The sequence below is a fragment of the Salvelinus namaycush genome, chromosome 5 (assembly GCF_016432855.1).
Source record: "Salvelinus namaycush isolate Seneca chromosome 5, SaNama_1.0, whole genome shotgun sequence".
NCBI lineage: Eukaryota > Metazoa > Chordata > Actinopteri > Salmoniformes > Salmonidae > Salvelinus > Salvelinus namaycush.
The window spans coordinates 42,381,271-42,392,984 of record NC_052311.1 but is presented as its reverse complement, the minus strand read 5'-3'; positions in this window follow the sequence as shown (position 1 = coordinate 42,392,984).

Genomic DNA, 11,714 nt, shown 5'->3' with positions numbered 1-11,714 from the left:
CAGCCATGCACTGACAGTCAGTGAATCCAACACAGTCGATGTCTCTGCACCTGCTATAGGGGCCTTTGTGAAATAGCTTACACAGCGCTATCTGGAATCGTACATCTCCGGGTACCTTACACTGTGTCAGACTGAATCCGTCATGGTATATGACACATTAACAAGCTCTATCTGCGGCTGTGTATAGTCAGACACTGTTACTCCATGTCCCCTCTCCTGTTCAGTTCACTGGCTGGCTTTTCTTTGGCTTTATTTTTCAGCACATCAGCAGCTTCCAGGTTGCATCACTCTCTGTGAGCTCTCTGCACAGCCTGTGCAGGTCCTCACCCTGAGAGAGAGAGAGAGAGAGAGAGAGAGAGAAAGAGATCAAATGAAATCGAGTAACTCACTAATTCTGATAAATGTCTCTAAATGTCTTTTATATCTTATTGAATTGTTCAACATGCTTATTTTGGCAATAAAGAAATGGAAAGAGAGAGAGAGAGAGAGAGAGAGAGAGAGAGAGAGAGAGAGAGAGAGAGAGAGAGAGAGAGAGAGAGAGAGAGAGAGAGAGAGAGACCGAGACAGAACAAAGAGACAGCGTTAGCATAGCCAAAGCACGCCACTTCACCTACAGTGATCCGTTAGACATTTGCATATTCATATCTCCAGGTATGTGTCAGAGCATGCAGCATGTGTGTACGTTTCTATGTAAGTAAGCACCTCGGCGTGTGTATGGGGTGATATCATATGTAAGTCTGTTGAAATGGCAGACAGAGAGGGCCACTGTGTGTGATTGTGCACGGCGCTGCCACTGACGCCACTCCAGCTGAGTCGACACTTTGAACACAATCGCACCGCAGAGCAACGTTCATTCACATCAGCAAGATCAGCACCAGCAGCCTGAGCCTAGCCACCATATTCCCCACGCCCGCTTCAACTGACACTATCACATGGCAGGGATTTTAAGCACACAACAGGAAGTGGCTCTTTTTACTCTTCCAGAGTAAAAAGAAAGAGACAGAGACAGAGACAGAGAGAGAGAGAGAGACAGAGACAGAGAGAGAGAGAGAGAGAGAGAGAGAGAGAGAGAGAGAGAGAGAGAGAGAGAGAGAGAGAGAGAGAGAGATAATTTATGAGTTGCTTTACACTCTCTCTCATGTCTCAATCTCACTGTTGCAAGTTCCACAATTCTGAATGAGGGCTCAACAAAAGCCCAATTGAAGTGCAGGGCACATACCAACAAAGGACAAAGGCACCGACTAATGTGAACTTTTTACCTCAAAAAGCCCCTTACTGTATTCAAATTCCTTTTCATTTGACAAGATACCAGAAGAGACTAAAAGGAATAATAAATACATAGAAAGGGAGAATAATAGAGGATTGAGTTGGAGTTATGAGGAAGGATGATTGACAGCACAATTACAGGTTATTACGTAACTCACAGCTCATAGCTCACCAGGTTGAGTGACTGACTATCGTTGTAAGTGGATAATTGACCTTGATCATAAGAGGATGAGGTGGGAAATGAGGGGCTATCAAAACACACACACGCGCGCAGATACACACACACACACTGCCATCGCTGAGTAAACGGTGTTGCTTTTACACGGGGAGAGTATAGCCCTATATGTAAGTTAAACCGTGCCTATGTGAGTTATCACAAAGCAGTTATCGTCTGCTGTACATGGACATCATATGGATTGAGCAACATGTCAACAGCAAGTCAGGCATAAACGCAATAGGTATGGTGAACGCTGTGCCTACATTTGTGCGAGCATGACACTGCCTAATGCCTATGACAGAAGCCCATTGTATTGTATCAGAGAGACTGAATATCTCAGACGTTAAGATTTCCCCGGTCCACACGTTACAATCTAAGCCGCTTAAAGTTAAAACCAGTTGTAACACTTTGGTTGTCGCCTCTATTCCACATCCTCCCCCAGAAAAACTAAGAGCCAACGGTGCTGTTCTCAAAGGTGCTGAAGACAATATGTTCCATTGAGAATTACTGAACGATTCAAGGTCTGAATGCCAGCCACAACCTAAATGCTAAACAGTCACTGTTAAATAAGTGAGACAGTAGAGGTGCATCAAAGTACTCTACCCTTCACCTTAAGAGACTGCTGCCCGATGTACATAAAGTCACTGAACACTGGTCACTTTAATAACGTTTACATACTGTTTTACTAACTTTATGTGTATATACTGTATTCTAGTCATGGCTTATCCTATATAACTAGTGCTGTACACAACTTTTCTATTCATATACTGTCCACACTGTCTATACACACCATTTATATACACTTGAGTGTACAATACATTAGGAACACCTTCCTAATATTGTGTTGCACCCCTTTTGCCCTCAGAACAGCCTCAATTCGTTGGGGCATGGACTCTACAAGGTTTCGAAAGCCTTCCTCAGGGATGCTGGCCCATGTTCACTCCAATGCTTCCCACAGTTGTGTTAAGTTGGCTGGATGTCCTTTGGGTGGTGGACCATTTAAATACACACGGGAAACTGTTGAGTGTGAAAAACACAGCAGCGTTGCAGTTCTTGACACACTCAAACCGGTGCGCCTGGCTACTACCATACCCTGTTCAAAGGCACTTAAATATGTTGTCTTGTCTCAAGGCTTAACAATCCTTATTTAATCTTCATCTACACTGATTGAAGTGGATTTAAAAGGTGACATAAATAAGGGATCGTAGCTTTCACCTGAATTCACCTGGTCAGCCTATGTCATGGAAAGAGCAGGTGTTCCTAATGTTTTGTATTCCGGTCTCTGACATAGCTCGTTCTGATATTTCATAACTTCTTGCTATTCTTTTTCTACTTGTTGGATTATGTGTGGATTGTTATTGTATTGCTAGATATTAGTGCACTGCTGGAGCTAGAAACATAAGAATTTCGCTGCACCTGCGATAACATCTACAAATCCGTGTTCGCGACCAATACACCTTGCTTTGATTTGATCAAAGTAAAGTCTAAGAATGATTTTCCTGGCAGAGCATTGAGCCTCAAGAAACAGATATTAGTAATCACAAAACAACTAAAAGAGACTAAACTTCACTGAATCACACTAAAACAAGCCTTAAGCAAATTACATAAGGGCATTTCCATGTAAAAGGACCCATGAGCACCAACATGTGAAGTTCATAGGAGCATGTCAAATTGGGTGTCAAATGAAAGCTAAGAGTCTATAGTTGGGGGAAACTAAGGCATAAATACATTTTTCAACCATTTTCCATTAAAAAAAATGTGGGCATAAGTAAAGGCTTTGGAATTTATGATAAACCGGTGGAAAAGGGGTCTGTCAGAAAAAGTCCTAAAAGGTGTCAAAAATACATCAAACACAATAATGTTGACGTACAGACCCTGACAACTAATATCAACACTTATATTTAGTTTTTGGAGAAATTGTTGACCTTCTGTAGGTTTAAGCAATATGGCCTTGTAATTCCGTAACCAAAAACTCACATATCTTTAAGACATTTTCAAATGTCTCTCCCTCATCAGGAAGGAGGATAATGAAAGCTCACAGAAGTAACAAGTAAAGGTAGACCCATCAATTAGCTATAGTTATTTTACTGATATCAATTTGGTTTATGAATTATTAAGTGATTCAAACTCATAATTCCATAACCAAATTGGTAACGAGATTACCCCAAAATCAGAAACGGAATTACTGCAACTGAATTGGCTGCAATGGGAAATCGTAGTAGTCACAAACCACAGTTGGGTCATCTGCTACTATCCTCCCTTCCACTGGCACACTTACGTTCAGTTGATAACGGTTTCCTTTGTCTTTCTTTTGTGGTCAAACCAAGAGTGTTACAGTCTGAGTCTAGACAACCCCTCCCTCTATCTCTCTCCCTCGCGCTCCCTCTCCAGGTCACCTCTCCCAGCTCTTACTGACACCTACCCATAAGCACCCTCTCTTTCCATTTACTGTAACCAGCATTTTCACCCACTAAGCACTGGACGTCCATGAACGTTGAAAAGTAGTTGACATTTGGTCAGTCCACACTGGCGTTGATGTTAACGTCCACAGACAGACTGGACTGGGACAAATCTGAACTTATCATAGACGTATGATTCACAAGTTTGGATAGTACAGCACAGTAGAGATTTTTTTTTTTACTGTACTGAACTATACTCTACTTTACTGTAATGTACTGAACTCTACTGTGCTCTACTGCACTGTACTCTACCCTGCATTACTCGGCCTTACTCTATTCTACTCCGCCCTGTCCTGCTGTGCTGTTTTGTACTGCACTGTACTCTGCTGTGCTGTACTGTGATGTCCAAACTTGTGAAACATGAGGAGAATGAGATTCAGATCCATAATTATGCATTTCTGTATAGTACAGATCATGTAATTCCGATACCGTAATTCCGTTACCGGGTGTAAATCCACTTCAATTACTGTAGTTCAATAACCAAGATATTTTTTTCAAATTCAAGGTACCATGTCATAGCTGACACCCCATTCTTCTGCAGACATCTTTGAATACTAATTCGGAGCATTTTTTTAACAGAGGTTTTGGAAAACGTGGGTCGCATAAAAAGCTGAGGGAGATTTTACCATAACTCTGTTACCAAAGTTTGCATCTGCACAGTTCTTCCAATTCATTTGTTTTTGTAAACTTTTCTGTAGAAATTGTTAAAACTATTCCTTGTGCATAGAGTTGTACTTTGAAATCAATGGTTTTTGTTTGGCATCCATTTTAAAGTCAAAGCGTAAATACCTTGGAATCGCCCATAAGGAATTCACATTGCTGGAAAGGACTGACAAGCAAACACCTTGATCTGAACAGATCTTCATTCTCCCCCTTTTTCTTCCTTAATATCCCTCCCATCTGTCTCTTACCCCATTCAGTCTGAAAGTGGTTACATTTCTCCAGCCCCATTCCTCAGCTGTTTACCAAATCAGTGGCGGAGAGTTCACTTCGTTATTGTTCGAACTGCAGATTGCCCCTTTAATAAATACTTCCTGGTTTATCTCTTCCTGTTTAAGCGTAAAAAAGAGGATAATGATCTTATTTGTTATTAAATGGGGTTTGCTGATTGGGTAAGTATTCAGCGAGCATTAAGTCTGTCATCCACCAGACGATCACATGTCCAAATTAAACTGTAATGAGATTAGCCTAGCTGAAGGAGAAACAATGTGTTCCCCTCTCAACACAAAGTAAGGAAAAAAAGGACAAATTGACTAATAGTGTATGTGTGTCTCTGTGGACGTGTTTAACTATTCTTGTGGGGACCAGAAGTCCCCACAAGAATAGTAAACAAACAAAAATCTGACCAGCTGAGGTAATTATGTTCATCCCCACAAGGTCAAATGCTATTTCTAGGGGGTTTACGGTTAAGGTTAAGTATTAGTGTTAGGGTTGGAATTAGGTTTAGGGCCAGGGTTAGGAGCTAGGGTTAGTTTTAGGGTTAGGAGGTAGGGTTAGGATTAAGGTTAAGGTTAGGTAAGAGTACGGGTTAGGGTTAGGTTTAGGGGTTAGGGAAAATAAGATATTGAATGGGACTAAATTGTGTGTCTCCACAAGGTTAGCTGTACAATACTTTGTGTGCGTGTGCGCGTGCACGTGCGTGTGCGTGTCCAGAGGGACAACGTTACCATTCATTATTAGGACTTCTGTGATGAGCGCTACACTAATGCAAAAACTACACCCACCAAGGGCTTCTTCTCAAAGTCTTGATTTCAACATGTCCACACCCCCATTCTCTATGATAAGCCCAACCTTGAAATGACTGCCTTGGCTGTCATGTAGCCCACTCCATCTTGCTAGCGTCATTGATCCCAACCCTGATGCGGACGCATGGTTTGAGAAGGGCTAAGTCTATTATACTGTAGCTCTATAAATGTATCGTACCATGAGTTTAAAACCCAAATAACCCCTATCAGCTGAGATAAGGGGGGTGTTAGTGGAGAGGAAGACAAAAACACACTTCCCCCCCACAAAATGTTGAACTCGGGCAGCTGAAGGTCTAGCTGCTGTGTGAAACAAGGAAATCCGCTCTTATTTTTCCCAGCGGTCCAGAGCACTTCAAAGAAGGGGGCCTATTTCCATCTCAGATCTCAGGGAGGTTCTTGGGACATCTGGAGTTGGTCTTGCAGCACATTCATCGGTGTGTCAGGCAGGGAGAGAGACAAGGAAGGAGGGCAAGAGGCTGAGGAGAGCGGAGGGCCATAGCTTTACTCTCATCGCTGTGATGGACGACACTGTCAGCCAGAGGGAGGGCTCTCAATCACAACAAACAGCGCAAAGAGAGGCGGAGACGCAGCACACATCTCCAAACACAGAGGAGGGGGGGGGTGGAGTGATTTGGCCTTTAAAAACACACTCTCTCTCTCCTTCTCACTCACTTTGCGCTTTATTAAAGCAAATGGCTCAGGGCCATTTCAGTGTGGGGCATCGTCAGCCCTGCTGTCTGTTGTAGCCTCATTGGTTACAGAGAGCACAGCATTGTATGCTCTCGTTGGCTGGCCCTCAATACATATCCGTCGCCAAACTCACTGGCTCCAGGTCATCTATAAGTCTTTAGTAGGTAAAGCCCCGCCTTAGGTAAAGCCCCGCCTTATCTCACTTGTCACCATAGCAACAACCCACCCGTAGCACGCGCTCCAGCAGGTATATTCCACTGGTCATCCCCAAAGCCAACACTTCCTTTGGCCGCCTTTCCTTCCAGTTCTCTGCTGCCAATGACTGGAACAAATTGCAAAAATCTCTGAAGCTGGAGTCAAATATATCTCCCTCTCTAACTTTAAGCATCAGCTGTCTGAGCAGCTTACCTGTACCTGTAAACAGCCAATCTGTAAATAGCACACCCGACTTCCTCATCCCCATATTATTACTTACCCTCTTGCACTTTCACTTTCACCTCAGTATCTCTACTTGCACATCATCATCTGCACATCTATCACTCCAGTATTAATGCTAAATTGTAATTATTTTCGCCTCTAGGGCCTATTTATTGCCTACCTTGTTTATGTGTAACTCTGTGTTGTTGTTTTTGTCACACTGCTTCGCTTTATCTTGGCCAGGTCGTAGTTGTAAATGAGAACTGGTTCTCAACTGGCCTACCTGGTTAAATAAAGGTTAAATACATTTTTTTATTTTTATTAAGAGGAACCTATACGGATAGAAAATTAAAAGTGGACTGCTTATTCCCACACACATGCTTGAACAAATGCACAAGCACGCACATACACACGCCTGCACACGCACACAGAAACACGCACACAGAAATGAAATTGCCAAACAGAGGGGTGCTTTACAAAAGTTATCCACCCAGATTTCAATGAGGTCCACGCACACTGTGAGCTTCTAACACTGCTCCATACAGAGAGAGACTGGTTCATACTGAGAGCTGCAGTCAGTCACATGTGTGCTTTGGGCATTAGACAGAGAGAACTCTTTAAAATCACACACATACACACACACAGACACAGTATAGAGACAAAGTGGACATTCAGTGCTCAGAGCGGGACAGCAGTGGTGTGGACAGAGCCCCCGTCACCTCGCCTCTCCCTCCATCAACCCCAAGCCAGTGGATTCTCAGACCAATCAATAATCCATTATGAACAAACTGTGCTTTGCCTCCCCACTCCCGGCAGGCAGACAAAGAGCCTTGCTGTAAGCCGTGTGATGGAGAGAACCAGAGAACCAGAAGAAGAGAGGGATAAACAACGACAGGAGGACAGGGCAATAGACGACCCATGGCATGCCCAGTTTGGAAAAGCATAGGCTACTACTTCTGCATACAACTGTTTAGACACAGTGGAGTTATGTTATCTAATGACTTTTGTACGTATGTAATGCATGTTAATGTACATGTACGTATGACCAATTGGTGTCGCCTGTAGCATACAAATACAAATCAAATCAAATCAATTTGATTCTCTGTAGCTTACTTTGTTGTTTAACTCTTCTTGTCATGCTCCCTGTTCATATAGCTGAATGTATTTGCTTCAATGACAATAATGAGGCTTTGCGTTCTAGTGTAGTCCCAGTCCTGCTGTGTGTGTGTGTGTGTGTGTGTGTGTGTGTGTGTGTGTGTGTGTGTGTGTGTGTGTGTGTGTGTGTGTGTGTGTGTGTGTGTGTGTGTGTGTGTGCGTATGCATGCATTTGTGCATGAGCATTGTGGTGTGTGCGTGGGACAGGCCCATGTAGTGTTTGGGTGGAGGGCAGCAGAATCCCATAGCCCAGCACCCTGTGGACTGCCTGGGCCAATGTCTGGGTCTGGGACTGTCAAAGCAGGTCAAGCTCACAGACAGGGAGATCAGCGGGGGGCTCACGGCGTCCATTATCTCCCCCCACCCCCCCCCATTCTCCGTCCCCTATACCCATACCAATCATACCCCCCACTCAACCCCAGCCACAGCCCCAACAGAAACCCACCATTAATGTGTCAGCATAGACAAAACAATGGAGGGATCCTCTCTCTCTGTCTCTGGTTGTCTCCAGACCTTTGAGAAGTGGGATGGGAGGAGGGTGGTGGGTGGAAGAGGAGGGTGGGGGTCTCTCTATTTACGTGAGAAGGGTCTTACAAATGAAAAGCACCGGATCCCTGCTTGGGTGTATATAGCAGGGCTGTAGGAGGGAACAGGGGCCAGAGCAGGTGTTTGGGTCAACAATGTCATGTTCGATTTCGGAGAGTGGGCCGTGCTGCTGGATTTACTGCATGGTCAAGGAAAGGAGGGAGGGGTGTTCAACAACTAAAAACTGTTGTTCTGCAGCACCCGGCCCCCCACCACTAGAATCTGAAGTCAAATGTCTACTGTTTGCTGATGATCTGGTGTTTCTGTCCCCAACCAAGGAGGGCCTACAGCAGCACCTAGATCTTCGGCACAGATTCTGTCAGACCTGGGCCCTGACAGTAACTCTCAGTAAGACAAAAATAATGGTGTTGCAGTTCCCAGAAAAGGTCCAGTTCCCAGGACCACGAATACAAATTCCATCTAGACACCGTTGCCCTAGGGCACACAAAAAAAACAATACATACCTCGAACCTAAACATCTGTGCCACAGGTAACTTCCACAAAGCTGTGAACGATCTGACAGACAAGGCAAGAAGGGCCTTCTATGCCATCAAAAGGAATAGAAAATTCGACATACCAGTTAGGATTTGGCTAAAAATACTTGAATCCGTTATAGAACCCATTGCCCTTTGTGGTTGTGAGGTCTGGGGTCCGCACACCAACCAAGAATCCACAAAATGGAACAAACACCAAATTGAGACTCTGCATGCAGAACTCTGCAAAAAATGTCCTGTGTACAACGTAAAACACCAAATAAGGCATGCAGAGCAGAATTAGGCCGATACCCGCTAATTATCAAAATCCAGAAAATAGATGTTCAATTCTACAATCACCTAAAAGGAAGCAATTCCCAAACCTTCCATAACAAATCCATCACCTACAGAGAAATAAACCTGGAGAAGACCCCCCTAAGCAAGCTGGTCCTGGGGCTCTGTTCACAAACACAAACAGACAACACAGAGCCCCAGGACAGCAACACAATTAGACCCAACCAAATCATGAGAATAATATATATAATTACTTGACACATTGGAAATAATTTACAAAAAAACAGAGCAAACTAGAATGCTATTTGGCCCTAAACAGAGAGTACACAGTGGCAGAATACCTGACCACTATGACTGACCCAAAATTAAGGAAATCTTTGACTATGCACAGATCCAAGCATAGCCAAGCTATTGAGAAAGGTCGCCAAAGACAGACATGGCTCTCAAGAGAAGACAGGCTATGTGCACACTGCCCACACAATGAGGTGGAAACTGAGCTGCACTTCCTAACCTCCTGCCAAATGTATGACCATATTAGAGACACATATTTCCCTCAGATTACACAGATCCACAAAGAAATTGAAAACAAATCCAATTTTGATAAACTCCCATATCTATTGGGTGAAATACCACAGTGTGCAATCACAGCAGCAAGACGTGTGACCTGTTGCCACAAGAAAAGGGCAACAAGTGAAGAATAAACACCATTGTAAATACAACCTACATTAATGTTTCTTTATTTTCCCTTTTGTACTTTAACTTCTTGCACATCATTGCAACACTGTACATAGACATAATATGACATTTGAAATGTCTTTATTCTTTTGGAACTTTTGTGAGTAATGTTTGCAGTCACTTTTATTTATTATCTATTTCACTTGCTTTGGCAATGCAAACATATGTTTCCCATGCCAATAAAGCCCCTTAAATTGAAATGTTCTGGACACTTTGGAATCTGTTTTGAGTTGTTCTCACATTGTCTACTTGGATAATTTATTTTAAAAAGATCCTTAATTCTTTATTCTATGTGCCTTACTGGCAGCATCTTACTCATTTCTAGTAAGAAACCATACCAATTACCAAACAAACCAACTTAAAACAACAGTACACTCTTAGAAATAAAGGTGCAACCTAGAACCTAAAGGAGAACCCTTTGAAGAACCCTTTTTGGTTCCAAGTAGAACCCTTTTGGGTTTGATGTAGAACCCTCTCCACAGAAGTTTCTACATGGAACCCCAAAGGGTTCTACCTGGAACCAAAAAGGGTTTTACCTGGAACTTAAACGGGTTCTCCTATGGGGACAGCTGAGTAACCCTTTTTTTCTAAGAGTGTAGTGTACTGTATACTTGTTGCCTATATGTTGCACTGTCTAATCCAAATGTGAGAAACATCTGAAAAAAAGGGAAACACACTGAGGCTGTCCCCCAACTGGCCCTCACATCTGCAGGGTTAACTCCAGAGGCCTGTGTGTGTGTGCTCCACTCTCCCCTCCCCCCGCCACTCCCGTCTGCTTTTCTCACACCACTCGTTAACCCTTTAGCTGCTCCCACAGGAACGCCCTGTTTGTATCAATCTGAATGACCTCTTCTACTCATGATAGCATTCCACACAAAGATGCAGAGTTGGCCACTTAACTTAACCAGAGACAAACTACTACTGAGCTAAACCACCCGGAGAGATTGAGAGATACAGCAGTGGCTTCACATTGAAAGTAGTGATGAGGGATGGCACAATTAACATATAACCGCGTAACTGACGGTTATGGACGAAAATAAAATGGAAACTTTATTTTTTTTACTATTCAAATTTCCAGGGTTAGAGGTTCCAAGTCTGTTGTAATAATTATATTGTAATGTATGCTGCTGCATTGTAGGGGGCATTGCCTAGGCAACTGAAGACTAGTTGTAACAACAACACCTTGCTTGTTGTTACAAGGATCAGCAAAGTTTTATCACGTTAAGAGTCCGCATAAACGACCGAAATCACATGAACACCTGGCCGTCCCTTCTTCAGTCAGCTGTTAGAGAACAAACAACATATGCACACATACATATACATACATACATACATACATACATACATACATACATACATACATACATACATACATACATACATACATACATACATACATACATACATATATATATATATACACTACCGTTCAAAAGTTTGGGGTTACTTAGAAATGTCCTTGTTTTAGAAAAAAAAAATACATTTTAATGTCCATTAAAAAAACATCAAATTGATCAGAAATACAGTGTAGACATTGTTAATGGCTCTAACCAGAATAGAAATATGAGTGGGAGGCCCCGGTGCACAATTGAGCAAGAGGACAAGTGCATTAGAGTGTCTAGTTTGAGAAAGTCACAAGTCCTCAAGACCTCAACTGGCACCTTCAATAAATAGTACC